Source organism: Phalangium opilio, unplaced genomic scaffold (genome assembly GCF_054372755.1).
Source record: "Phalangium opilio isolate 3A_F unplaced genomic scaffold, DU_Popi_V2 ptg000037l_1, whole genome shotgun sequence".
Classification (NCBI taxonomy): domain Eukaryota; kingdom Metazoa; phylum Arthropoda; class Arachnida; order Opiliones; family Phalangiidae; genus Phalangium; species Phalangium opilio.
In genome coordinates, this window is record NW_028324160.1 from 7,107,219 (window position 1) to 7,129,964 (window position 22,746).

The 22,746-nt window shown below is 42.9% G+C and overlaps 50 non-coding genes across 50 annotated transcripts; all 50 read right to left on the minus strand.

Annotated features, from left to right (window-relative positions):
* Window positions 1-249: 249 nt before the first annotated feature.
* Window positions 250-333, minus strand: TRNAL-UAA (transfer RNA leucine (anticodon UAA)). Its single transcript has one exon. It is a non-coding gene; the product is annotated as a tRNA-Leu (tRNA).
* Window positions 334-960: 627 nt separating this feature from the next.
* TRNAL-UAA (transfer RNA leucine (anticodon UAA)) lies at window positions 961-1,044 on the minus strand. The gene has a single exon. It is a non-coding gene; the product is annotated as a tRNA-Leu (tRNA).
* Window positions 1,045-1,434: 390 nt separating this feature from the next.
* TRNAL-UAA (transfer RNA leucine (anticodon UAA)) lies at window positions 1,435-1,518 on the minus strand. Its single transcript has one exon. It is a non-coding gene; the product is annotated as a tRNA-Leu (tRNA).
* A 390-nt stretch (window positions 1,519-1,908) lies between these two features.
* On the minus strand, window positions 1,909-1,992 carry TRNAL-UAA (transfer RNA leucine (anticodon UAA)). The gene has a single exon. It is a non-coding gene; the product is annotated as a tRNA-Leu (tRNA).
* Window positions 1,993-2,382: 390 nt separating this feature from the next.
* TRNAL-UAA (transfer RNA leucine (anticodon UAA)) lies at window positions 2,383-2,466 on the minus strand. The gene has a single exon. It is a non-coding gene; the product is annotated as a tRNA-Leu (tRNA).
* Window positions 2,467-2,856: 390 nt separating this feature from the next.
* Window positions 2,857-2,940, minus strand: TRNAL-UAA (transfer RNA leucine (anticodon UAA)). Its single transcript has one exon. It is a non-coding gene; the product is annotated as a tRNA-Leu (tRNA).
* An 864-nt stretch (window positions 2,941-3,804) lies between these two features.
* TRNAL-UAA (transfer RNA leucine (anticodon UAA)) lies at window positions 3,805-3,888 on the minus strand. The gene has a single exon. It is a non-coding gene; the product is annotated as a tRNA-Leu (tRNA).
* Window positions 3,889-4,041: 153 nt separating this feature from the next.
* On the minus strand, window positions 4,042-4,125 carry TRNAL-UAA (transfer RNA leucine (anticodon UAA)). Its single transcript has one exon. It is a non-coding gene; the product is annotated as a tRNA-Leu (tRNA).
* A 390-nt stretch (window positions 4,126-4,515) lies between these two features.
* On the minus strand, window positions 4,516-4,599 carry TRNAL-UAA (transfer RNA leucine (anticodon UAA)). The gene has a single exon. It is a non-coding gene; the product is annotated as a tRNA-Leu (tRNA).
* Window positions 4,600-4,988: 389 nt separating this feature from the next.
* TRNAL-UAA (transfer RNA leucine (anticodon UAA)) lies at window positions 4,989-5,072 on the minus strand. Its single transcript has one exon. It is a non-coding gene; the product is annotated as a tRNA-Leu (tRNA).
* Window positions 5,073-5,225: 153 nt separating this feature from the next.
* On the minus strand, window positions 5,226-5,309 carry TRNAL-UAA (transfer RNA leucine (anticodon UAA)). The gene has a single exon. It is a non-coding gene; the product is annotated as a tRNA-Leu (tRNA).
* A 390-nt stretch (window positions 5,310-5,699) lies between these two features.
* On the minus strand, window positions 5,700-5,783 carry TRNAL-UAA (transfer RNA leucine (anticodon UAA)). Its single transcript has one exon. It is a non-coding gene; the product is annotated as a tRNA-Leu (tRNA).
* Window positions 5,784-5,936: 153 nt separating this feature from the next.
* Window positions 5,937-6,020, minus strand: TRNAL-UAA (transfer RNA leucine (anticodon UAA)). Its single transcript has one exon. It is a non-coding gene; the product is annotated as a tRNA-Leu (tRNA).
* Window positions 6,021-6,410: 390 nt separating this feature from the next.
* TRNAL-UAA (transfer RNA leucine (anticodon UAA)) lies at window positions 6,411-6,494 on the minus strand. Its single transcript has one exon. It is a non-coding gene; the product is annotated as a tRNA-Leu (tRNA).
* Window positions 6,495-6,884: 390 nt separating this feature from the next.
* Window positions 6,885-6,968, minus strand: TRNAL-UAA (transfer RNA leucine (anticodon UAA)). Its single transcript has one exon. It is a non-coding gene; the product is annotated as a tRNA-Leu (tRNA).
* Window positions 6,969-7,358: 390 nt separating this feature from the next.
* Window positions 7,359-7,442, minus strand: TRNAL-UAA (transfer RNA leucine (anticodon UAA)). The gene has a single exon. It is a non-coding gene; the product is annotated as a tRNA-Leu (tRNA).
* Window positions 7,443-7,832: 390 nt separating this feature from the next.
* On the minus strand, window positions 7,833-7,916 carry TRNAL-UAA (transfer RNA leucine (anticodon UAA)). The gene has a single exon. It is a non-coding gene; the product is annotated as a tRNA-Leu (tRNA).
* An 864-nt stretch (window positions 7,917-8,780) lies between these two features.
* Window positions 8,781-8,864, minus strand: TRNAL-UAA (transfer RNA leucine (anticodon UAA)). Its single transcript has one exon. It is a non-coding gene; the product is annotated as a tRNA-Leu (tRNA).
* Window positions 8,865-9,017: 153 nt separating this feature from the next.
* TRNAL-UAA (transfer RNA leucine (anticodon UAA)) lies at window positions 9,018-9,101 on the minus strand. Its single transcript has one exon. It is a non-coding gene; the product is annotated as a tRNA-Leu (tRNA).
* Window positions 9,102-9,491: 390 nt separating this feature from the next.
* Window positions 9,492-9,575, minus strand: TRNAL-UAA (transfer RNA leucine (anticodon UAA)). Its single transcript has one exon. It is a non-coding gene; the product is annotated as a tRNA-Leu (tRNA).
* A 389-nt stretch (window positions 9,576-9,964) lies between these two features.
* On the minus strand, window positions 9,965-10,048 carry TRNAL-UAA (transfer RNA leucine (anticodon UAA)). Its single transcript has one exon. It is a non-coding gene; the product is annotated as a tRNA-Leu (tRNA).
* Window positions 10,049-10,201: 153 nt separating this feature from the next.
* On the minus strand, window positions 10,202-10,285 carry TRNAL-UAA (transfer RNA leucine (anticodon UAA)). The gene has a single exon. It is a non-coding gene; the product is annotated as a tRNA-Leu (tRNA).
* Window positions 10,286-10,675: 390 nt separating this feature from the next.
* Window positions 10,676-10,759, minus strand: TRNAL-UAA (transfer RNA leucine (anticodon UAA)). Its single transcript has one exon. It is a non-coding gene; the product is annotated as a tRNA-Leu (tRNA).
* Window positions 10,760-10,912: 153 nt separating this feature from the next.
* TRNAL-UAA (transfer RNA leucine (anticodon UAA)) lies at window positions 10,913-10,996 on the minus strand. The gene has a single exon. It is a non-coding gene; the product is annotated as a tRNA-Leu (tRNA).
* Window positions 10,997-11,386: 390 nt separating this feature from the next.
* On the minus strand, window positions 11,387-11,470 carry TRNAL-UAA (transfer RNA leucine (anticodon UAA)). Its single transcript has one exon. It is a non-coding gene; the product is annotated as a tRNA-Leu (tRNA).
* Window positions 11,471-11,860: 390 nt separating this feature from the next.
* TRNAL-UAA (transfer RNA leucine (anticodon UAA)) lies at window positions 11,861-11,944 on the minus strand. The gene has a single exon. It is a non-coding gene; the product is annotated as a tRNA-Leu (tRNA).
* Window positions 11,945-12,097: 153 nt separating this feature from the next.
* TRNAL-UAA (transfer RNA leucine (anticodon UAA)) lies at window positions 12,098-12,181 on the minus strand. Its single transcript has one exon. It is a non-coding gene; the product is annotated as a tRNA-Leu (tRNA).
* Window positions 12,182-12,571: 390 nt separating this feature from the next.
* Window positions 12,572-12,655, minus strand: TRNAL-UAA (transfer RNA leucine (anticodon UAA)). Its single transcript has one exon. It is a non-coding gene; the product is annotated as a tRNA-Leu (tRNA).
* A 153-nt stretch (window positions 12,656-12,808) lies between these two features.
* On the minus strand, window positions 12,809-12,892 carry TRNAL-UAA (transfer RNA leucine (anticodon UAA)). Its single transcript has one exon. It is a non-coding gene; the product is annotated as a tRNA-Leu (tRNA).
* Window positions 12,893-13,282: 390 nt separating this feature from the next.
* TRNAL-UAA (transfer RNA leucine (anticodon UAA)) lies at window positions 13,283-13,366 on the minus strand. The gene has a single exon. It is a non-coding gene; the product is annotated as a tRNA-Leu (tRNA).
* A 153-nt stretch (window positions 13,367-13,519) lies between these two features.
* TRNAL-UAA (transfer RNA leucine (anticodon UAA)) lies at window positions 13,520-13,603 on the minus strand. The gene has a single exon. It is a non-coding gene; the product is annotated as a tRNA-Leu (tRNA).
* Window positions 13,604-13,755: 152 nt separating this feature from the next.
* Window positions 13,756-13,839, minus strand: TRNAL-UAA (transfer RNA leucine (anticodon UAA)). Its single transcript has one exon. It is a non-coding gene; the product is annotated as a tRNA-Leu (tRNA).
* A 153-nt stretch (window positions 13,840-13,992) lies between these two features.
* TRNAL-UAA (transfer RNA leucine (anticodon UAA)) lies at window positions 13,993-14,076 on the minus strand. The gene has a single exon. It is a non-coding gene; the product is annotated as a tRNA-Leu (tRNA).
* Window positions 14,077-14,466: 390 nt separating this feature from the next.
* On the minus strand, window positions 14,467-14,550 carry TRNAF-AAA (transfer RNA phenylalanine (anticodon AAA)). The gene has a single exon. It is a non-coding gene; the product is annotated as a tRNA-Phe (tRNA).
* Window positions 14,551-14,703: 153 nt separating this feature from the next.
* TRNAL-UAA (transfer RNA leucine (anticodon UAA)) lies at window positions 14,704-14,787 on the minus strand. The gene has a single exon. It is a non-coding gene; the product is annotated as a tRNA-Leu (tRNA).
* A 153-nt stretch (window positions 14,788-14,940) lies between these two features.
* TRNAL-UAA (transfer RNA leucine (anticodon UAA)) lies at window positions 14,941-15,024 on the minus strand. The gene has a single exon. It is a non-coding gene; the product is annotated as a tRNA-Leu (tRNA).
* A 153-nt stretch (window positions 15,025-15,177) lies between these two features.
* On the minus strand, window positions 15,178-15,261 carry TRNAL-UAA (transfer RNA leucine (anticodon UAA)). Its single transcript has one exon. It is a non-coding gene; the product is annotated as a tRNA-Leu (tRNA).
* Window positions 15,262-15,651: 390 nt separating this feature from the next.
* On the minus strand, window positions 15,652-15,735 carry TRNAL-UAA (transfer RNA leucine (anticodon UAA)). The gene has a single exon. It is a non-coding gene; the product is annotated as a tRNA-Leu (tRNA).
* A 153-nt stretch (window positions 15,736-15,888) lies between these two features.
* On the minus strand, window positions 15,889-15,972 carry TRNAF-AAA (transfer RNA phenylalanine (anticodon AAA)). Its single transcript has one exon. It is a non-coding gene; the product is annotated as a tRNA-Phe (tRNA).
* A 153-nt stretch (window positions 15,973-16,125) lies between these two features.
* TRNAL-UAA (transfer RNA leucine (anticodon UAA)) lies at window positions 16,126-16,209 on the minus strand. The gene has a single exon. It is a non-coding gene; the product is annotated as a tRNA-Leu (tRNA).
* Window positions 16,210-16,599: 390 nt separating this feature from the next.
* Window positions 16,600-16,683, minus strand: TRNAL-UAA (transfer RNA leucine (anticodon UAA)). Its single transcript has one exon. It is a non-coding gene; the product is annotated as a tRNA-Leu (tRNA).
* A 153-nt stretch (window positions 16,684-16,836) lies between these two features.
* Window positions 16,837-16,920, minus strand: TRNAL-UAA (transfer RNA leucine (anticodon UAA)). Its single transcript has one exon. It is a non-coding gene; the product is annotated as a tRNA-Leu (tRNA).
* A 390-nt stretch (window positions 16,921-17,310) lies between these two features.
* On the minus strand, window positions 17,311-17,394 carry TRNAF-AAA (transfer RNA phenylalanine (anticodon AAA)). The gene has a single exon. It is a non-coding gene; the product is annotated as a tRNA-Phe (tRNA).
* A 153-nt stretch (window positions 17,395-17,547) lies between these two features.
* TRNAL-UAA (transfer RNA leucine (anticodon UAA)) lies at window positions 17,548-17,631 on the minus strand. The gene has a single exon. It is a non-coding gene; the product is annotated as a tRNA-Leu (tRNA).
* Window positions 17,632-18,021: 390 nt separating this feature from the next.
* On the minus strand, window positions 18,022-18,105 carry TRNAF-AAA (transfer RNA phenylalanine (anticodon AAA)). The gene has a single exon. It is a non-coding gene; the product is annotated as a tRNA-Phe (tRNA).
* Window positions 18,106-21,336: 3,231 nt separating this feature from the next.
* On the minus strand, window positions 21,337-21,420 carry TRNAL-UAA (transfer RNA leucine (anticodon UAA)). The gene has a single exon. It is a non-coding gene; the product is annotated as a tRNA-Leu (tRNA).
* A 153-nt stretch (window positions 21,421-21,573) lies between these two features.
* Window positions 21,574-21,657, minus strand: TRNAL-UAA (transfer RNA leucine (anticodon UAA)). Its single transcript has one exon. It is a non-coding gene; the product is annotated as a tRNA-Leu (tRNA).
* A 390-nt stretch (window positions 21,658-22,047) lies between these two features.
* Window positions 22,048-22,131, minus strand: TRNAL-UAA (transfer RNA leucine (anticodon UAA)). The gene has a single exon. It is a non-coding gene; the product is annotated as a tRNA-Leu (tRNA).
* Window positions 22,132-22,284: 153 nt separating this feature from the next.
* TRNAL-UAA (transfer RNA leucine (anticodon UAA)) lies at window positions 22,285-22,368 on the minus strand. The gene has a single exon. It is a non-coding gene; the product is annotated as a tRNA-Leu (tRNA).
* A 152-nt stretch (window positions 22,369-22,520) lies between these two features.
* TRNAL-UAA (transfer RNA leucine (anticodon UAA)) lies at window positions 22,521-22,604 on the minus strand. The gene has a single exon. It is a non-coding gene; the product is annotated as a tRNA-Leu (tRNA).
* Window positions 22,605-22,746: the final 142 nt, after the last annotated feature.

A 22,746-nucleotide genomic window follows, 5' to 3' on the forward strand; every position in this document is an offset into this window, starting at 1 on the left:
GAAAAAATTCGTTGTCAGAAGTGGGGTTCGAACCCACGCCCTCTTACGAGGATCATAGCTTAAATCCGACGCCTTAGACCACTCGGCCATCCTGCCACGCTTTTGAACGTTTTTCTTGAAAACGAAGCTATAGTACAACCCCGAAATACCTCTCGGAATTCTATGCTTCATAAAGCCACAGACCTGTTGCCATACTAGAGAAGTCTTTTCTGATCATAAGATCCATGCTATTAAAATGAAGCAATTCGTTGTCAGAAGTGGGGTTCGAACCCACGCCCTCATACGAGAATCAGAGCTTAAATCTGACGCCTTAGACCACTCGGCCATCCTGACACGATTGTGAACGTTTTCCTTGAAAACGAAGCTATAGTACAACCCCGAAATACCTCTCGGAATTCTATGCTTCATAAAGCCACTCACTTGTTGCCATACTAGAGAAGCCTTTTCAGATCATGAGATCCATGTTATTAAAATGAAGCAATTCGTTGTCAGAAGTGGGGTTCGAACCCACGCATTCATACGAGGATCAGAGCTTAAATCTGACGCCTTAGACCACTCGGCCATCCTGACACGATTGTGAACGTTTTCCTTGAAAACGAAGCTATAGTACAACCCCGAAATACCTCTCGGAATTCTATGCTTCATAAAGCCACTCACTTGTTGCCATACTAGAGAAGCCTTTTCTGATCATGAGATTCATGTTATTAAAATGAAGCAGTTCGTTGTCAGAAGTGGGGTTCGAACCCACGCTCTCATACGAGGATCAGAGCTAAAATCTGACGCCTTAGACCACTCGGCCATCCTGACACGCTTTTAGACGTTTTTCTTGAAAACGAAGCTATAGTACAACCCCGAAATACCTCTCGGAATTCTATGCTCCATAAAGCCACAGACTTGTTGCCATACTAGAGAAGTCTTTTCTGATCATGAGATCCATGCTATTAAAATGAAGCAATTCGTTGTCAGAAGTGGGGTTCGAACCCACGCCCTCATACGAGGATCAGAGCTTAAATCTGACGCCTTAGACCACTCGGCCATCCTGACACGGTTTTGAACGTTTTCCTTGAAAACGAAGCTAGAGTACAACCCCGAAATACCTCTCAGAATTCTATGCTTCATAAAGCCACTCACTTTTTGCCATACTAGAGAAGCCTTTTCTGATCATGAGATCCATGTTATTAAAATGAAGCAATTCGTAGTCAAAAGTGGGGTTCGAACCCACGCCCTCATACGAGGATCAGAGCTTAAATCTGACGCCTTAGACCACTCGGTCATCCTGACACGCTTTTGAACGTTTTCCCTGTAAACGAAGCTATAGTACAACCCCGAAATACCTCTCCTATTTCTATGCTCCATAAAGCCACTCACTTGTTGCAATACTAGAAAAGCCTTTTCTGAATATGAAATACTTGTTATTAAAATGAAGCAATTCGTTGTCAGAAGTGGGGTTCGAACCCACGCCCTCATACGAGGATCAGAGCTTAAATCTGACGCCTTAGACCACTCGGCCATCCTGACACCCTTTTGAACGTTTTCTTTGAAAACGAAGCTATAGTACAACCACGAAATACCTCTCGGAATTCTATGCTTCGTAAAGTCACGGACTTGTTGCCATACTAGAGAAGTCTTTTCTGATCATGAGATCCATGTTATTAAAATGAAGCAATTCGTTGTCAGAAGTGGAGTTCGAACCCACGCCCTCATACGAGGATCAGAGCTAAAATCTGACGCCTTAGACCATTCGGCCATCCTGACACGCTTTTAGACGTTTTTCTTGAAAACGAAGCTATAGTACCACCCCGAAATTACTCTTGGAATTCTATGCTTCATAAAGCCACAGACTTGTTGCCATACTAGAGAAGTCTTTTCTGATCATGAGATCCATGCTATTAAAATGAAGCAATTCGTTGTCAGAAGTGGGGTTCGAACCCACGCCCTCATACGAGGATCAGAGCTTAAATCTGACGCCTTAGACCACTCGGCCATCCTGACACGGTTTTGAACGTTTTCCTTGAAAACGAAGCTAGAGTACAACCCCGAAATACCTCTCAGAATTCTATGCTTCATAAAGCCACTCACTTTTTGCCGTACTAGAGAAGCCTTTTCTGATCATGAGATCCATGTTATTAAAATGAAGCAATTCGTAGTCAAAAGTGGGGTTCGAACCCACGCCCTCATACGAGGATCAGAGCTTAAATCTGACGCCTTAGACCACTCGGTCATCCTGACACGCTTTTGAACGTTTTCCCTGTAAACGAAGCTATAGTACAACCCCGAAATACCTCTCCTATTTCTATGCTCCATAAAGCCACTCACTTGTTGCAATACTAGAAAAGCCTTTTCTGAATATGAAATACTTGTTATTAAAATGAAGCAATTCGTTGTCAGAAGTGGGGTTCGAACCCACGCCCTCATACGAGGATCAGAGCTTAAATCTGACGCCTTAGACCACTCGGCGATCCTGACACCCTTTTGAACGTTTTCTTTGAAAACGAAGCTATAGTACAACCACGAAATACCTCTCGGAATTCTATGCTTCGTAAAGTCACGGACTTGTTGCCATACTAGAGAAGTCTTTTCTGATCATGAGATCCATGTTATTAAAATGAAGCAATTCGTTGTCAGAAGTGGAGTTCGAACCCATGCCCTCATACGAGGATCAGAGCTAAAATCTGACGCCTTAGACCATTCGGCCATCCTGACACGCTTTTAGACGTTTTTCTTGAAAACGAAGCTATAGTACCACCCCGAAATTACTCTTGGAATTCTATGCTTCATAAAGCCACAGACTTGTTGCCATACTAGAGAAGTCTTTTCTGATCATGAGATCCATGCTATTAAAATGAAGCAATTCGTTGTCAGAAGTGGGGTTCGAACCCACGCCCTCATACGAGGATCAGAGCTTAAATCTGACGCCTTAGACCACTCGGCCATCCTGACACGGTTTTGAACGTTTTCCTTGAAAACGAAGCTAGAGTACAACCCCGAAATACCTCTCAGAATTCTATGCTTCATAAAGCCACTCACTTTTTGCCATACTAGAGAAGCCTTTTCTGATCATGAGATCCATGTTATTAAAATGAAGCAATTCGTAGTCAAAAGTGGGGTTCGAACCCACGCCCTCATACGAGGATCAGAGCTTAAATCTGACGCCTTAGACCAATCGGCCATCCTGACACCCTTTTGAACGTTTTCTTTGAAAACGAAGCTATAGTACAACCCCGAAATACCTCTCGGAATTCTATGCTTCGTAAAGCCACGGACTTGTTGCCATACTAGAGAAGTCTTTTCTGATCATGAGATCCATGTTATTAAAATGAAGCAATTCGTTGTCAGAAGTGGAGTTCGAACCCACGCCCTCATACGAGGATCAGAGCTAAAATCTGACGCCTTAGACCATTCGGCCATCCTGACACGCTTTTAGACGTTTTTCTTGAAAACGAAACTATAGTACCACCCCGAAATTACTCTTGGAATTCTATGCTTCATAAAGCCACAGACTTGTTGCCATACTAGAGAAGTCTTTTCTGATCATGAGATCCATGCTATTAAAATGAAGCAATTCGTTGTCAGAAGTGGGGTTCGAACCCACGCCCTCATACGAGGATCAGAGCTTAAATCTGACGCCTTAGACCACTCGGTCATCCTGACACGCTTTTGAACGTTTTCCCTGTAAACGAAGCTATAGTACAACCCCGAAATACCTCTCCTATTTCTATGCTCCATAAAGCCACTCACTTGTTGCAATACTAGAAAAGCCTTTTCTGAATATGAAATACTTGTTATTAAAATGAAGCAATTCGTTGTCAGAAGTGGGGTTCGAACCCACGCCCTCATACGAGGATCAGAGCTTAAATCTGACGCCTTAGACCATTCGGCCATCCTGACACGGTTTTGAACGTTTTCCTTGAAAACGAAGCTATAGTACAACCCCGAAATACCTCTCAGAATTCTATGCTTCATAAAGCCACTCACTTTTTGCCATACTAGAGAAGCCTTTTCTGATCATGAGATCCATGTTATTAAAATGAAGCAATTCGTAGTCAAAAGTGGGGTTCGAACCCACGCCCTCATACGAGGATCAGAGCTTAAATCTGACGCCTTAGACCACTCAGCCATCCTGACACCCTTTTGAACGTTTTCTTTGAAAACGAAGCTATAGTACAACCCCGAAATACCTCTCGGAATTCTATGCTTCGTAAAGTCACGGACTTGTTGCCATACTAGAGAAGTCTTTTCTGATCATGAGATCCATGTTATTAAAATGAAGCAATTCGTTGTCAGAAGTGGAGTTCGAACCCACGCCCTCATACGAGGATCAGAGCTAAAATCTGACGCCTTAGACCATTCGGCCATCCTGACACGCTTTTAGACGTTTTTCTTGAAAACGAAGCTATAGTACCACCCCGAAATTACTCTTGGAATTCTATGCTTCATAAAGCCACAGACTTGTTGCCATACTAGAGAAGTCTTTTCTGATCATGAGATCCATGCTATTAAAATGAAGCAATTCGTTGTCAGAAGTGGGGTTCGAACCCACGCCCTCATACGAGGATCAGAGCTTAAATCTGACGCCTTAGACCACTCGGCCATCCTGACACGATTTTGACCGTCTTCCTTGAAAACGAAGCTATAGTACCACCCCGAAATAACTCTCGGAATATATGCTCCATAAAGCCACTCACTTTTTGCCATACTAGAGAAGCCTTTTCTGATCATGAGATCCATGTTATTAAAATGAAGCAATTCGTAGTCAAAAGTGGGGTTCGAACCCACGCCCTCATACGAGGATCAGAGCTTAAATCTGACGCCTTAGACCACTCGGCCATCCTGCCACGCTTTTGAACGTTTTTCTTGAAAACGAAGCTATAGTACAACCCCGAAATACCTCTCGGAATTCTATGCTTCATAAAGCCACAGACCTGTTGCCATACTAGAGAAGTCTTTTCTGATCATGAGATCCATGCTATTAAAATGAAGCAATTCGTTGTCAGAAGTGGGGTTCGAACCCACGCCCTCATACGAGAATCAGAGCTTAAATCTGACGCCTTAGACCACTCGGCCATCCTGACACGATTGTGAACGTTTTCCTTGAAAACGAAGCTATAGTACAACCCCGAAATACCTCTCGGAATTCTATGCTTCATAAAGCCACTCACTTGTTGCCATACTAGAGAAGCCTTTTCAGATCATGAGATCCATGTTATTAAAATGAAGCAATTCGTTGTCAGAAGTGGGGTTCGAACCCACGCATTCATACGATGATCAGAGCTTAAATCTGACGCCTTAGACCACTCGGCCATCCTGACACGATTGTGAACGTTTTCCTTGAAAACGAAGCTATAGTACAACCCCGAAATACCTCTCGGAATTCTATGCTTCATAAAGCCACTCACTTGTTGCCATACTAGAGAAGCCTTTTCTGATCATGAGATCCATGTTATTAAAATGAAGCAATTCGTTGTCAGAAGTGGGGTTCGAACCCACGCTCTCATACGAGGATCAGAGCTAAACTCTGACGCCTTAGACCACTCGGCCATCCTGACACGCTTTTAGACGTTTTTCTTGAAAACGAAGCTATAGTACAACCCCGAAATACCTCTCGGAATTCTATGCTCCATAAAGCCACAGACTTGTTGCCATACTAGAGAAGTCTTTTCTGATCATGAGATCCATGCTATTAAAATGAAGCAATTCGTTGTCAGAAGTGGGGTTCGAACCCACGCCCTCATACGAGGATCAGAGCTTAGATCTGACGCCTTAGACCACTCGGCCATCCTGACACGGTTTTGAACGTTTTCCTTGAAAACGAAGCTAGAGTACAACCCCGAAATACCTCTCAGAATTCTATGCTTCATAAAGCCACTCAATTTTTGCCATACTAGAGAAGCCATTTCTGATCATGAGATCCATGTTATTAAAATGAAGCAATTCGTAGTCAAAAGTGGGGTTCGAACCCACGCCCTCATACGAGGATCAGAGCTTAAATCTGACGCCTTAGACCACTCGGCCATCCTGACACCCTTTTGAACGTTTTCTTTGAAAACGAAGCTATAGTACAACCCCGAAATACCTCTCGGAATTCTATGCTTCGTAAAGTCACGGACTTGTTGCCATACTAGAGAAGTCTTTTCTGATCATGAGATCCATGTTATTAAAATGAAGCAATTCGTTGTCAGAAGTGGAGTTCGAACCCACGCCCTCATACGAGGATCAGAGCTAAAATCTGACGCCTTAGACCATTCGGCCATCCTGACACGCTTTTGAACGTTTTCCCTGTAAACGAAGCTATAGTACAACCCCGAAATACCTCTCCTATTTCTATGCTCCATAAAGCCACTCACTTGTTGCAATACTAGAAAAGCCTTTTCTGAATATGAAATACTTGTTATTAAAATGAAGCAATTCGTTGTCAGAAGTGGGGTTCGAACCCACGCCCTCATACGAGGATCAGAGCTTAAATCTGACGCCTTAGACCACTCGGCCATCCTGACACCCTTTTGAACGTTTTCTTTGAAAACGAAGCTATAGTACAACCACGAAATACCTCTCGGAATTCTATGCTTCGTAAAGTCACGGACTTGTTGCCATACTAGAGAAGTCTTTTCTGATCATGAGATCCATGTTATTAAAATGAAGCAATTCGTTGTCAGAAGTGGAGTTCGAACCCACGCCCTCATACGAGGATCAGAGCTAAAATCTGACGCCTTAGACCATTCGGCCATCCTGACACGCTTTTAGACGTTTTTCTTGAAAACGAAGCTATAGTACCACCCCGAAATTACTCTTGGAATTCTATGCTTCATAAAGCCACAGACTTGTTGCCATACTAGAGAAGTCTTTTCTGATCATGAGATCCATGCTATTAAAATGAAGCAATTCGTTGTCAGAAGTGGGGTTCGAACCCACGCCCTCATACGAGGATCAGAGCTTAAATCTGACGCCTTAGACCACTCGGCCATCCTGACACGGTTTTGAACGTTTTCCTTGAAAACGAAGCTAGAGTACAACCCCGAAATACCTCTCAGAATTCTATGCTTCATAAAGCCACTCACTTTTTGCCGTACTAGAGAAGCCTTTTCTGATCATGAGATCCATGTTATTAAAATGAAGCAATTCGTAGTCAAAAGTGGGGTTCGAACCCACGCCCTCATACGAGGATCAGAGCTTAAATCTGACGCCTTAGACCACTCGGTCATCCTGACACGCTTTTGAACGTTTTCCCTGTAAACGAAGCTATAGTACAACCCCGAAATACCTCTCCTATTTCTATGCTCCATAAAGCCACTCACTTGTTGCAATACTAGAAAAGCCTTTTCTGAATATGAAATACTTGTTATTAAAATGAAGCAATTCGTTGTCAGAAGTGGGGTTCGAACCCACGCCCTCATACGAGGATCAGAGCTTAAATCTGACGCCTTAGACCACTCGGCGATCCTGACACCCTTTTGAACGTTTTCTTTGAAAACGAAGCTATAGTACAACCACGAAATACCTCTCGGAATTCTATGCTTCGTAAAGTCACGGACTTGTTGCCATACTAGAGAAGTCTTTTCTGATCATGAGATCCATGTTATTAAAATGAAGCAATTCGTTGTCAGAAGTGGAGTTCGAACCCACGCCCTCATACGAGGATCAGAGCTAAAATCTGACGCCTTAGACCATTCGGCCATCCTGACACGCTTTTAGACGTTTTTCTTGAAAACGAAGCTATAGTACCACCCCGAAATTACTCTTGGAATTCTATGCTTCATAAAGCCACAGACTTGTTGCCATACTAGAGAAGTCTTTTCTGATCATGAGATCCATGCTATTAAAATGAAGCAATTCGTTGTCAGAAGTGGGGTTCGAACCCACGCCCTCATACGAGGATCAGAGCTTAAATCTGACGCCTTAGACCACTCGGCCATCCTGACACGGTTTTGAACGTTTTCCTTGAAAACGAAGCTAGAGTACAACCCCGAAATACCTCTCAGAATTCTATGCTTCATAAAGCCACTCACTTTTTGCCATACTAGAGAAGCCTTTTCTGATCATGAGATCCATGTTATTAAAATGAAGCAATTCGTAGTCAAAAGTGGGGTTCGAACCCACGCCCTCATACGAGGATCAGAGCTTAAATCTGACGCCTTAGACCAATCGGCCATCCTGACACCCTTTTGAACGTTTTCTTTGAAAACGAAGCTATAGTACAACCCCGAAATACCTCTCGGAATTCTATGCTTCGTAAAGCCACGGACTTGTTGCCATACTAGAGAAGTCTTTTCTGATCATGAGATCCATGTTATTAAAATGAAGCAATTCGTTGTCAGAAGTGGAGTTCGAACCCACGCCCTCATACGAGGATCAGAGCTAAAATCTGACGCCTTAGACCATTCGGCCATCCTGACACGCTTTTAGACGTTTTTCTTGAAAACGAAACTATAGTACCACCCCGAAATTACTCTTGGAATTCTATGCTTCATAAAGCCACAGACTTGTTGCCATACTAGAGAAGTCTTTTCTGATCATGAGATCCATGCTATTAAAATGAAGCAATTCGTTGTCAGAAGTGGGGTTCGAACCCACGCCCTCATACGAGGATCAGAGCTTAAATCTGACGCCTTAGACCACTCGGTCATCCTGACACGCTTTTGAACGTTTTCCCTGTAAACGAAGCTATAGTACAACCCCGAAATACCTCTCCTATTTCTATGCTCCATAAAGCCACTCACTTGTTGCAATACTAGAAAAGCCTTTTCTGAATATGAAATACTTGTTATTAAAATGAAGCAATTCGTTGTCAGAAGTGGGGTTCGAACCCACGCCCTCATACGAGGATCAGAGCTTAAATCTGACGCCTTAGACCATTCGGCCATCCTGACACGGTTTTGAACGTTTTCCTTGAAAACGAAGCTATAGTACAACCCCGAAATACCTCTCAGAATTCTATGCTTCATAAAGCCACTCACTTTTTGCCATACTAGAGAAGCCTTTTCTGATCATGAGATCCATGTTATTAAAATGAAGCAATTCGTAGTCAAAAGTGGGGTTCGAACCCACGCCCTCATACGAGGATCAGAGCTTAAATCTGACGCCTTAGACCACTCGGCCATCCTGACACCCTTTTGAACGTTTTCTTTGAAAACGAAGCTATAGTACAACCCCGAAATACCTCTCGGAATTCTATGCTTCGTAAAGTCACGGACTTGTTGCCATACTAGAGAAGTCTTTTCTGATCATGAGATCCATGTTATTAAAATGAAGCAATTCGTTGTCAGAAGTGGAGTTCGAACCCACGCCCTCATACGAGGATCAGAGCTAAAATCTGACGCCTTAGACCATTCGGCCATCCTGACACGCTTTTAGACGTTTTTCTTGAAAACGAAGCTATAGTACCACCCCGAAATTACTCTTGGAATTCTATGCTTCATAAAGCCACAGACTTGTTGCCATACTAGAGAAGTCTTTTCTGATCATGAGATCCATGCTATTAAAATGAAGCAATTCGTTGTCAGAAGTGGGGTTCGAACCCACGCCCTCATACGAGGATCAGAGCTTAAATCTGACGCCTTAGACCACTCGGCCATCCTGACACGATTTTGACCGTCTTCCTTGAAAACGAAGCTATAGTACCACCCCGAAATAACTCTCGGAATATATGCTCCATAAAGCCACTCACTTTTTGCCATACTAGAGAAGCCTTTTCTGATCATGAGATCCATGTTATTAAAATGAAGCAATTCGTAGTCAAAAGTGGGGTTCGAACCCACGCCCTCATACGAGGATCAGAGCTTAAATCTGACGCCTTAGACCACTCGGCCATCCTGCCACGCTTTTGAACGTTTTTCTTGAAAACGAAGCTATAGTACAACCCCGAAATACCTCTCGGAATTCTATGCTTCATAAAGCCACAGACCTGTTGCCATACTAGAGAAGTCTTTTCTGATCATGAGATCCATGCTATTAAAATGAAGCAATTCGTTGTCAGAAGTGGGGTTCGAACCCACGCCCTCATAAGAGAATCAGAGCTTAAATCTGACGCCTTAGACCACTCGGCCATCCTGACACGATTGTGAACGTTTTCCTTGAAAACGAAGCTATAGTACAACCTCGAAATACCTCTCGGAATTCTATGCTTCATAAAGCCACTCACTTGTTGCCATACTAGAGAAGCCTTTTCAGATCATGAGATCCATGTTATTAAAATGAAGCAATTCGTTGTCAGAAGTGGGGTTCGAACCCACGCATTCATACGATGATCAGAGCTTAAATCTGACGCCTTAGACCACTCGGCCATCCTGACACGATTGTGAACGTTTTCCTTGAAAACGAAGCTATAGTACAACCCCGAAATACCTCTCGGAATTCTATGCTTCATAAAGCCACTCACTTGTTGCCATACTAGAGAAGCCTTTTCTGATCATGAGATCCATGTTATTAAAATGAAGCAATTCGTTGTCAGAAGTGGGGTTCGAACCCACGCTCTCATACGAGGATCAGAGCTAAACTCTGACGCCTTAGACCACTCGGCCATCCTGACACGCTTTTAGACGTTTTTCTTGAAAACGAAGCTATAGTACAACCCCGAAATACCTCTCGGAATTCTATGCTCCATAAAGCCACAGACTTGTTGCCATACTAGAGAAGTCTTTTCTGATCATGAGATCCATGCTATTAAAATGAAGCAATTCGTTGTCAGAAGTGGGGTTCGAACCCACGCCCTCATACGAGGATCAGAGCTTAGATCTGACGCCTTAGACCACTCGGCCATCCTGACACGGTTTTGAACGTTTTCCTTGAAAACGAAGCTAGAGTACAACCCCGAAATACCTCTCAGAATTCTATGCTTCATAAAGCCACTCAATGTTTGCCATACTAGAGAAGCCATTTCTGATCATGAGATCCATGTTATTAAAATGAAGCAATTCGTAGTCAAAAGTGGGGTTCGAACCCACGCCCTCATACGAGGATCAGAGCTTAAATCTGACGCCTTAGACCACTCGGCCATCCTGACACCCTTTTGAACGTTTTCTTTGAAAACGAAGCTATAGTACAACCCCGAAATACCTCTCGGAATTCTATGCTTCGTAAAGCCACGGACTTGTTGCCATACTAGAGAAGTCTTTTCTGATCATGAGATCCATGTTATTAAAATGAAGCAATTCGTTGTAAGAAGTGGAGTTCGAACCCACGCCCTCATACGAGGATCAGAGCTTAAATCTGACGCCTTAGACCACTCGGTCATCCTGACACGCTTTTAGACGTTTTTCTTGAAAACGAAGCTATAGTACCACCCCGAAATTACTCTTGGAATTCTATGCTTCATAAAGCCACAGACTTGTTGCCATACTAGAGAAGTCTTTTCTGATCATGAGATCCATGCTATTAAAATGAAGCAATTCGTTGTCAGAAGTGGGGTTCGAACCCACGCCCTCATACGAGGATCAGAGCTTAAATCTGACGCCTTAGATCACTCGGCCATCCTGACACGATTTTGACCGTCTTCCTTGAAAACGAAGCTATAGTACAACCCCGAAATACCTCTCCTATTTCTATGCTCCATAAAGCCACTCACTTGTTGCAATACTAGAGAAGCCTTTTCTGATCATGAGATCCATGTTATTAAAATGAAGCAATTCGTTGTCAGAAGTGGGGTTCGAACCCACGCTCTCATACGAGGATCAGAGCTAAAATCTGACGCCTTAGACCACTCGGCCATCCTGACACGCTTTTAGACGTTTTTCTTGAAAACGAAGCTATAGTACAACCCCGAAATACCTCTCGGAATTCTATGCTCCATAAAGCCACAGACTTGTTGCCATACTAGAGAAGTCTTTTCTGATCATGAGATCCATTCTATTAAAATGAAGCAATTCGTTGTCAGAAGTGGGGTTCGAACCCACGCCCTCATACGAGGATCAGAGCTTAGATCTGACGCCTTAGACCACTCGGCCATCCTGACACGGTTTTGAACGTTTTCCTTGAAAACGAAGCTAGAGTACAACCCCGAAATACCTCTCAGAATTCTATGCTTCATAAAGCCACTCAATTTTTGCCATACTAGAGAAGCCTTTTCTGATCATGAGATCCATGTTATTAAAATGAAGCAATTCGTAGTCAAAAGTGGGGTTCGAACCCACGCCCTCATACGAGGATCAGAGCTTAAATCTGACGCCTTAGACCACTCGGCCATCCTGACACCCTTTTGAACGTTTTCTTTGAAAACGAAGCTATAGTACAACCCCGAAATACCTCTCGGAATTCTATGCTTCGTAAAGCCACGGACTTGTTGCCATACTAGAGAAGTCTTTTCTGATCATGAGATCCATGTTATTAAAATGAAGCAATTCGTTGTCAGAAGTGGAGTTCGAACCCACGCCCTCATACGAGGATCAGAGCTTAAATCTGACGCCTTAGACCACTCGGTCATCCTGACACGCTTTTGAACGTTTTCCCTGTAAACGAAGCTATAGTACAACCCCGAAATACCTCTCCTATTTCTATTCTCCATAAAGCCACTCACTTGTTGCAATACTAGAAAAGCCTTTTCTGAATATGAAATACTTGTTATTAAAATGAAGCAATTCGTTGTCAGAAGTGGGGTTCGAACCCACGCCCTCATACGAGGATCAGAGCTTAAATCTGACGCCTTAGACCATTCGACCATCCTGACACGGTTTTGAACGTTTTCCTTGAAAACGAAGCTATAGTACAACCCCGAAATACCTCTCAGAATTCTATGCTTCATAAAGCCACTCACTTTTTGCCATACTAGAGAAGCCTTTTCTGATCATGAGATCCATGTTATTAAAATGAAGCAATTCGTAGTCAAAAGTGGGGTTCGAACCCACGCCCTCATACGAGGATCAGAGCTTAAATCTGACGCCTTAGACCACTCGGCCATCCTGACACCCTTTTGAACGTTTTCTTTGAAAACGAAGCTATAGTACAACCCCGAAATACCTCTCGGAATTCTATGCTTCGTAAAGTCACGGACTTGTTGCCATACTAGAGAAGTCTTTTCTGATCATGAGATCCATGTTATTAAAATGAAGCAATTCGTTGTCAGAAGTGGAGTTCGAACCCACGCCCTCATACGAGGATCAGAGCTAAAATCTGACGCCTTAGACCATTCGGCCATCCTGACACGCTTTTAGACGTTTTCCTTGAAAACGAAGCTATAGTACCACCCCGAAATTACTCTTGGAATTCTATGCTTCATAAAGCCACAGACTTGTTGCCATACTAGAGAAGTCTTTTCTGATCATGAGATCCATGCTATTAAAATGAAGCAATTCGTTGTCAGAAGTGGGGTTCGAACCCACGCCCTCATACGAGGATCAGAGCTTAAATCTGACGCCTTAGATCACTCGGCCATCCTGACACGATTTTGACCGTCTTCCTTGAAAACGAAGCTATAGTACAACCCCGAAATACCTCTCCTATTTCTATGCTCCATAAAGCCACTCACTTGTTGCAATACTAGAAAAGCCTTTTCTGATTATGAAATACATGTTATTTAAATGAAGCAATTCGTTGTCAGAAGTGTGGTTCGAACCCACGCCCCCATACGAGGATCAGAGCTTAAATCTGACGCCTTAGACCACTCGGCCATCCTGACACCCTTTAGAACGTTTTCCTTGAAATGAAGCTATAGTACAACCCCGAAATACCTCTCGGATTTCCATGCTCCATAAAGCCACTCACTTGTTGCAATACTAGAGAAGCCTTTTCTGATTATGAAATACATGTTATTTAAATAAAGCAATTCGTTGTCAGAAGTGAGGTTCGAACCCACGCCCTCATACGAGGATCAGAGCTTAAATCTGACGCCTTAGACCACTCGGCCATCCTGACACGATTTTGAACGTTTTCTTTGAAAACGAAGCTATAGTACAACCCCGAAATACCTCTCGGAATTCTATGCTCCATAAAGCCACTCACTTGTTGCAATACTAGAGAAGACTTTTCTGATTATGAAATACATGTTATTTAAATGAAGCAATTCGTTGTCAGAAGTGGGGTTCGAACCCACGCCCTCATACGAGGATCAGAGCTTAAATCTGACGCCTTAGACCACTCGGCCATCCTGACACCCTTTAGAACGTTTTTCTTGAAAACGAAGCTATAGTACAACCCCGAAATACCTCTCGGAATTCTATGCTTCATAAAGCCACGGACTTGTTGCCATACTAGAGAAGTCTTTTCTGATCATGAGATCCATGTTAATAAAATGAAGCAATTCTTTGTCAGAAATGGGGTTCGAACCCACGCCCTCATACGAGGATCAGAGCTAAAATCTGACGCCTTAGACAATTCGGCCATCCTGACACGCTTTCAGACGTTTTTCTTGAAAACGAAGCTATAGTACCACCCCGAAATAACTCTCGGAATTCTATGCTTCATAAAGCCACAGACTTGTTGCCATACTAGAGAAGTCTTTACTGATCATGAGATCCATGCTATTAAAAAGAAGCAATTCGTTGTCAGAAGTGGGGTTCGAACCCATGTCCTCATACGAGGATCAGAGCTTTAATCTGACGCCTTAGACCACTCGGTCATCCTGACACGCTTGTGAACGTTTTACCTGAAAACGAAGCTATAGTACAACCCCGAAATACCTCTCGGATTTCTATGCTCCATAAAGCCACTCACTTGTTGCAATACTAGGAAAGCCTTTTCTGATTATGAAATACATGTTATTAAAATGAAGCAATTCGTTGTCAGAAGTGGGGTTCGAACCCACGCCCTCATACGAGGATCAGAGCTTAAATCAGACGCCTTAAACCACTCGGCCATCCTGACACGGTTTTGAACGTTTTCCTTGAAAACGAAGCTATAGTACAACCCCGAAATACCTCTCAGACTTGTATGCTTTATAAAGCCACAGACTTGTTGCCATACTAGAGAAGTCTTTTCTGATCATGAGATCCATGTTATTAAAATGAAGCAATTCGTTGTCAGAAGTGGGGTTCGAACCCACGCCCTCATACTAGGATCAGAGCTTAAATCTGACGCCTTAGACCACTCGGCCATCCTGACACGATTTTGAACGTTTTCCTTGAAAACGAAGCTATAGTACAACCCCGAAATACCTCTCGGATTTCTATGCTCCATAAAGCCACTCACTTGTTGCAATACTAGAAAAGCCTTTTCTGATTATGAAATACATGTTATTAAAATGAAGCAATTCGTTGTCAGAAGTGGGGTTCGAACCCACGCCGTCATACGAGGATCAGAGCTTAAATCTGACGCCTTAGACCACTCGGCCATCCTGACACGGTTTTGAACGTTTTCCTTGAAAACGAAGCTATAGTACAACCCAGAAATACCTCTCAGAATTGTATGCTTCATAAAGCCACAGACTTGTTGCTTTACTAGAGAAGTCTTTTCTGATCATGAGATCCGTGTTAATAAAATGAAGCAATTCGTTGTCAGAAATGGGGTTCGAACCCACGCCCTCATACGAGGATCAGAGCTAAAATCTGACGCCTTAGACCATTCGGCCATCCTGACACGCTTTTAGACGTTTTTCTTGAAAACGAAGCTATAGTACCACCCCGAAATAACTCTCGGAATTCTATGCTTCATAAAGCCACAGACTTGTTGCCATACTAGAGAAGTCTTTACTGATCATGAGATCCATGCTATTAAAAAGAAGCAATTCGTTGTCAGAAGTGGGGTTCGAACCCATGTCCTCATACGAGGATCAGAGCTTAAATCTGACGCCTTAGACCACTCGGCCATCCTGACACGATTTTGAACGTTTTCCTTGAAAACGAAGCTATAGTACAACCCCGAAATACCTCTCGGAATTCTATGCTCCATAAAGCCACAGACTTGTTGCCATACTAGAGAAGTCTTTTCTGATCATGAGATCCATGCTATTAAAATGAAGCAATTCGTTGTCAGAAGTGGGGTTCGAACCCATGTCCTCATACGAGGATCAGAGCTTTAATTTGACGCCTTAGACCACTCGGTCATCCTGACACGCTTGTGAACGTTTTACCTGAAAACGAAACTATAGTACAACCCCGAAATACCTCTCGGATTTCTATGCTCCATAAAGCCACTCACTTGTTGCAATACTACAAAAGCCTTTTCTGATTATGAAATACATGTTATTAAAATGAAGCAATTCGTTGTCAGAAGTGGGGTTCGAACCCACGCCCTCATACGAGGATCAGAGCTTAAATCTGACGCCTTAAACCACTCGGCCATCCTGACACGGTTTTGAACGTTTTCCTTGAAAACGAAGCTATAGTACAACCCCGAAATACCTCTCAGAATTGTATGCTTTATAAAGCCACAGACTTGTTGCCATACTAGAGAAGTCTTTTCTGATCATGAGATCCATGTTATTAAAATGAAGCAATTCGTTGTCAGAAGTGTGGTTCGAACCCACGCCCTCATACGAGTATCAGAGCTTAAATCTGACGCCTTAGACCACTCGGCCATCCTGATACGATTTTGAACGTTTTCCTTGAAAACGAAGCTATAGTTCAACCCCGAAATACCTCTCGGAATTCTATGCTCCATAAAGCCACAGACTTGTTGCCATACTAAAGAAGTCTTTTCTGTTCATGAGATCCATGCTATTAAAGTGAAGCAATTCGTTGTCAGAAGTGGGGTTCGAACCCATGTCCTCATACGAGGATCAGAGCTTAAATCTGACGCCTTAGACCACTCGGCCATCCTGACACGATTTTGAACGTTTTCCTTGAAAACGAAGCTATAGTACAACCCCGAAATACCTCTCGGATTTCTATGCTCCATAAAGCCACTCACTTGTTGCAATACTAGAAAAGCCTTTTCTGATTATGAAATACATGTTATTAAAATGAAGCAATTCGTTGTCAGAAGTGGGGTTCGAACCCACGCCCTCATACGAGGATCAGAGCTTAAATCTGACGCCTTAAACCACTCGGCCATCCTGACACGGTTTTGAACGTTTTCCTTGAAAACGAAGCTATAGTACAACCCCGAAATACCTCTCAGAATTGTATGCTTTATAAAGCCACAGACTTGTTGCCATACTAGAGAAGTCTTTTCTGATCATGAGATCCATGTTATTAATATGAAGCAATTCGTTGTCAGAAGTGTGGTTCGAACCCACGCCCTCATACGAGGATCAGAGCTTAAATCTGACGCCTTAGACCACTCGGCCATCCTGATACGATTTTGAACGTTTTCCTTGAAAACGAAGCTATAGTTCAACCCCGAAATACCTCTCGGAATTCTATGCTCCATAAAGCCACAGACTTGTTGCCATACTAGAGAAGTCTTTTCTGTTCATGAGATCCATGCTACTAAAGTGAAGCAATTCGTTGTCAGAAGTGGGGTTCGAACCCATGTCCTCATACGAGGATCAGAGATTTAATCTGACGCCTTAGACCACTCGGTCATCCTGACACGCTTGTGAACGTTTTACCTGAAAACGAAGCTATAGTACAACCCCGAAATACCTCTCGGATTTCTATGCTTCATAAAGCCACTCACTTGTTGCAATACTAGAAAAGTCTTTTCTGATTATGAAATACATGTTATTAAAATGAAGCAATTCGTTGTCAGAAGTGGGGTTCGAACCCACGCCCTCATACGAGGATCAGAGCTTAAATCTGACGCCTTAGACCACTCGGCCATCCTGACACGATTTTGAACGATTTCCTTGAAAACGAAGCTATAGTACAACCCCGAAATACCTCTCGGTTTTCTATGCTCCATAAAGCCACTCACTTGTTGCAATACTAGAAAAGCCTTTTCTGATTATGAAATACATGTTATTAAAATGAAGCAATTCGTTGTCAGAAGTGGGGTTCGAACCCATGCCGTCATACGAGGATCAGAGCTTAAATCTGACGCCTTAGACCACTCGTCCATCCTGACACGGTTTTGAACGTTTTCCTTGAAAACGAAGCTATAGTACAACCCCGAAATACCCCTCGGAATTCTATGCTCCATAAAGCCACAGACTTGTTGCCATACTAGAGAAGTCTTTTCTGATCATGAGATCCATGCTATTAAAATGAAGGAATTCGTTGTCAGAAGTGGGGTTCGAACCCATGTCCTCATACGATTATCAGAACTTTAATCTGACGCCTTAGACCACTCGGTCATCCTGACACGCTTGTGAACGTTTTACCTGAAAACGAAGCTATAGTACAACCCCGAAATACCTCTCGGATTTCTATGCTCCATAAAGCCACTCACTTGTTGCAATACTAGAAAAGCCTTTTCTGATTATGAAATACATGTTATTAAAATGAAGCAATTCGTTGTCAGAAGTGGGGTTCGAACCCACGCCGTCATACGATGATCAGAGCTTAAATCTGACGCCTTAGACCACTCGTCCATCCTGACACGGTTTTGAACGTTTTCCTTGAAAACGAAGCTATAGTACAACCCCGAAATACCTCTCAGAATTGTATGCTTCATAAAGCCACAGACTTGTTGCTATACTAGAGAAGTCTTTTCTGATCATGAGATCCATGTTATTAAAATGAAGCAATTCGTTGTCAGAAGTGTGGTTCGAACCCACGCCCTCATACGAGGATCAGAGCTTAAATCTGACGCCTTAGACCACTCGGCCATCCTGATACGATTTTGAACGTTTTCCTTGAAAACGAAGCTATAGTACAACCCCGAAATACCTCTCGGAATTCTATGCTTCATAAAGCCACGGACTTGTTGCCATACTAGAGAAGTCTTTTCTGATCATGAGATCCATGTTATTAAAATGAAGCAATTCGTTGTCAGAAATGGGGTTCGAACCCACGCCCTCATACGAGGATCAGAGCTAAAATCTGACGCCTTAGACAATTCGGCCATCCTGACACGCTTTTAGACGTTTTTCTTGAAAACGAAGCTATAGTACCACCGCGAAATAACTCTCGGAATTCTATGCTTCATAAAGCCACAGACTTGTTGCCATACTAGAGAAGTCTTTACTGATCATGAGATCCATGCTATTAAAATGAAGCAATTCGTTGTCAGAAGTGGGGTTCGACCCATGTCCTCATACGAGGATCAGAGCTTTAATCTGACGCCTTAGACCACTCGGTCATCCTGACACGCTTGTGAACGTTTTACCTGAAAACGAAGCTATAGTACAACCCCGAAATACCTCTCGGATTTCTATGCTCCATAAAGCCACTCACTTGTTGCAATACTAGAAAAGCCTTTTCTGATTATGAAATACATGTTATTAAAATCAAGCAATTCGTTGTCAGAAGTGGGGTTCGAACCCACGCCGTCATACGATGATCAGAGCTTAAATCTGACGCCTTAGACCACTCGTCCATCCTGACACGGTTTTGAACGTTTTCCTTGAAAACGAAGCTATAGTACAACCCCGAAATACCTCTCAGACTTGTATGCTTTATAAAGCCACAGACTTGTTGCCATACTAGAGAAGTCTTTTCTGATCATGAGATCCATGTTATTAAAATGAAGCAATTCGTTGTCAGAAATGGGGTTCGAACCCACGCCCTCATACGAGGATCAGAGCTAAAATCTGACGCCTTAGACAATTCGGCCATCCTGACACGCTTTTAGACGTTTTTCTTGAAAACGAAGCTATAGTACCACCCCGAAATAACTCTCGGAATTCTATGCTTCATAAAGCCACAGACTTGTTGCCATACTAGAGAAGTCTTTACTGATCATGAGATCCATGCTATTAAAATGAAGCAATTCGTTGTCAGAAGTGGGGTTCGACCCATGTCCTCATACGAGGATCAGAGCTTTAATCTGACGCCTTAGACCACTCGGTCATCCTGACACGCTTGTGAACGTTTTACCTGAAAACGAAGCTATAGTACAACCCCGAAATACCTCTCGGATGTCTATGCTCCATAAAGCCACTCACTTGTTGCAATACTAGAAAAGCCTTTTCTGATTATGAAATACATGTTATTAAAATCAAGCAATTCGTTGTCAGAAGTGGGGTTCGAACCCACGCCGTCATACGATGATCAGAGCTTAAATCTGACGCCTTAGACCACTCGTCCATCCTGACACGGTTTTGAACGTTTTCCTTGAAAACGAAGCTATAGTACAACCCCGAAATACCTCTCAGAATTGTATGCTTCATAAAGCCACAGACTTGTTGCTATACTAGAGAAGTCTTTTCTGATCATGAGATCCATGTTATTAAAATGAAGCAATTCGTTGTCAGAAGTGTGGTTCGAACCCACGCCCTCATACGAGGATCAGAGCTTAAATCTGACGCCTTAGACCACTCGGCCATCCTGATACGATTTTGAACGTTTTCCTTGAAAACGAAGCTATAGTACAACCCCGAAATACCTCTCAGAATTCTATGCTTCATAAAGCCACGGACTTGTTGCCATACTAGAGAAGTCTTTTCTGATCATGAGATCCATGTTATTAAAATGAAGCAATTCGTTGTCAGAAATGGGGTTCGAACCCACGCCCTCATACGAGGATCAGAGCTAAAATCTGACGCCTTAGACAATTCGGCCATCCTGACACGCTTTTAGACGTTTTTCTTGAAAACGAAGCTATAGTACCACCCCGAAATAACTCTCGGAATTCTATGCTTCATAAAGCCACAGACTTGTTGCCATACTAGAGAAGTCTTTACTGATCATGAGATCCATGCTATTAAAATGAAGCAATTCGTTGTCAGAAGTGGGGTTCGACCCATGTCCTCATACGAGGATCAGAGCTTTAATCTGACGCCTTAGACCACTCGGTCATCCTGACACGCTTGTGAACGTTTTACCTGAAAACGAAGCTATAGTACAACCCCGAAATACCTCTCGGAATTCTATGCTTCATAAAGCCACGGACTTGTTGCCATACTAGAGAAGTCTTTTCTGATCATGAGATCCATGTTATTAAAATGAAGCAATTCGTTGTCAGAAATGGGGTTCGAACCCACGCCCTCATACGAGGATCAGAGCTAAAATCTGGCGCCTTAGACAATTCGGCCATCCTGACACGCTTTTAGACGTTTTTCTTGAAAACGAAGCTATAGTACCACCCCGAAATAACTCTCGGAACTCTATGCTTCATAAAGCCACAGACTTGTTGCCATACTAGAGAAGTCTTTACTGATCATGAGATCCATGCTATTAAAATGAAGCAATTCGTTGTCAGAAGTGGGGTTCGAACCCACGCCCTCATACGAGGATCAGAGCTTAAATCTGACGCCTTAGACCACTCGGTCATCCTGACACGCTTTTGAACGTTTTCCCTGTAAACGAAGCTATAGTACAACCCCGAAATACCTCTCCTATTTCTATTCTCCATAAAGCCACTCACTTGTTGCAATACTAGAAAAGCCTTTTCTGAATATGAAATACTTGTTATTAAAATGAAGCAATTCGTTGTCAGAAGTGGGGTTCGAACCCACGCCCTCATACGAGGATCAGAGCTTAAATCTGACGCCTTAGACCATTCGACCATCCTGACACGGTTTTGAACGTTTTCCTTGAAAACGAAGCTATAGTACAACCCCGAAATACCTCTCAGAATTCTATGCTTCATAAAGCCACTCACTTTTTGCCATACTAGAGAAGCCTTTTCTGATCATGAGATCCATGTTATTAAAATGAAGCAATTCGTAGTCAAAAGTGGGGTTCGAACCCACGCCCTCATACGAGGATCAGAGCTTAAATCTGACGCCTTAGACCACTCGGCCATCCTGACACCCTTTTGAACGTTTTCTTTGAAAACGAAGCTATAGTACAACCCCGAAATACCTCTCGGAATTCTATGCTTCGTAAAGTCACGGACTTGTTGCCATACTAGAGAAGTCTTTTCTGATCATGAGATCCATGTTATTAAAATGAAGCAATTCGTTGTCAGAAGTGGAGTTCGAACCCACGCCCTCATACGAGGATCAGAGCTAAAATCTGACGCCTTAGACCATTCGGCCATCCTGACACGCTTTTAGACGTTTTTCTTGAAAACGAAGCTATAGTACCACCCCGAAATTACTCTTGGAATTCTATGCTTCATAAAGCCACAGACTTGTTGCCATACTAGAGAAGTCTTTTCTGATCATGAGATCCATGCTATTAAAATGAAGCAATTCGTTGTCAGAAGTGGGGTTCGAACCCACGCCCTCATACGAGGATCAGAGCTTAAATCTGACGCCTTAGATCACTCGGCCATCCTGACACGATTTTGACCGTCTTCCTTGAAAACGAAGCTATAGTACAACCCCGAAATACCTCTCCTATTTCTATGCTCCATAAAGCCACTCACTTGTTGCAATACTAGAAAAGCCTTTTCTGATTATGAAATACATGTTATTTAAATGAAGCAATTCGTTGTCAGAAGTGTGGTTCGAACCCACGCCCCCATACGAGGATCAGAGCTTAAATCTGACGCCTTAGACCACTCGGCCATCCTGACACCCTTTAGAACGTTTTCCTTGAAATGAAGCTATAGTACAACCCCGAAATACCTCTCGGATTTCCATGCTCCATAAAGCCACTCACTTGTTGCAATACTAGAGAAGCCTTTTCTGATTATGAAATACATGTTATTTAAATAAAGCAATTCGTTGTCAGAAGTGAGGTTCGAACCCACGCCCTCATACGAGGATCAGAGCTTAAATCTGACGCCTTAGACCACTCGGCCATCCTGACACGATTTTGAACGTTTTCTTTGAAAACGAAGCTATAGTACAACCCCGAAATACCTCTCGGAATTCTATGCTCCATAAAGCCACTCACTTGTTGCAATACTAGAGAAGACTTTTCTGATTATGAAATACATGTTATTTAAATG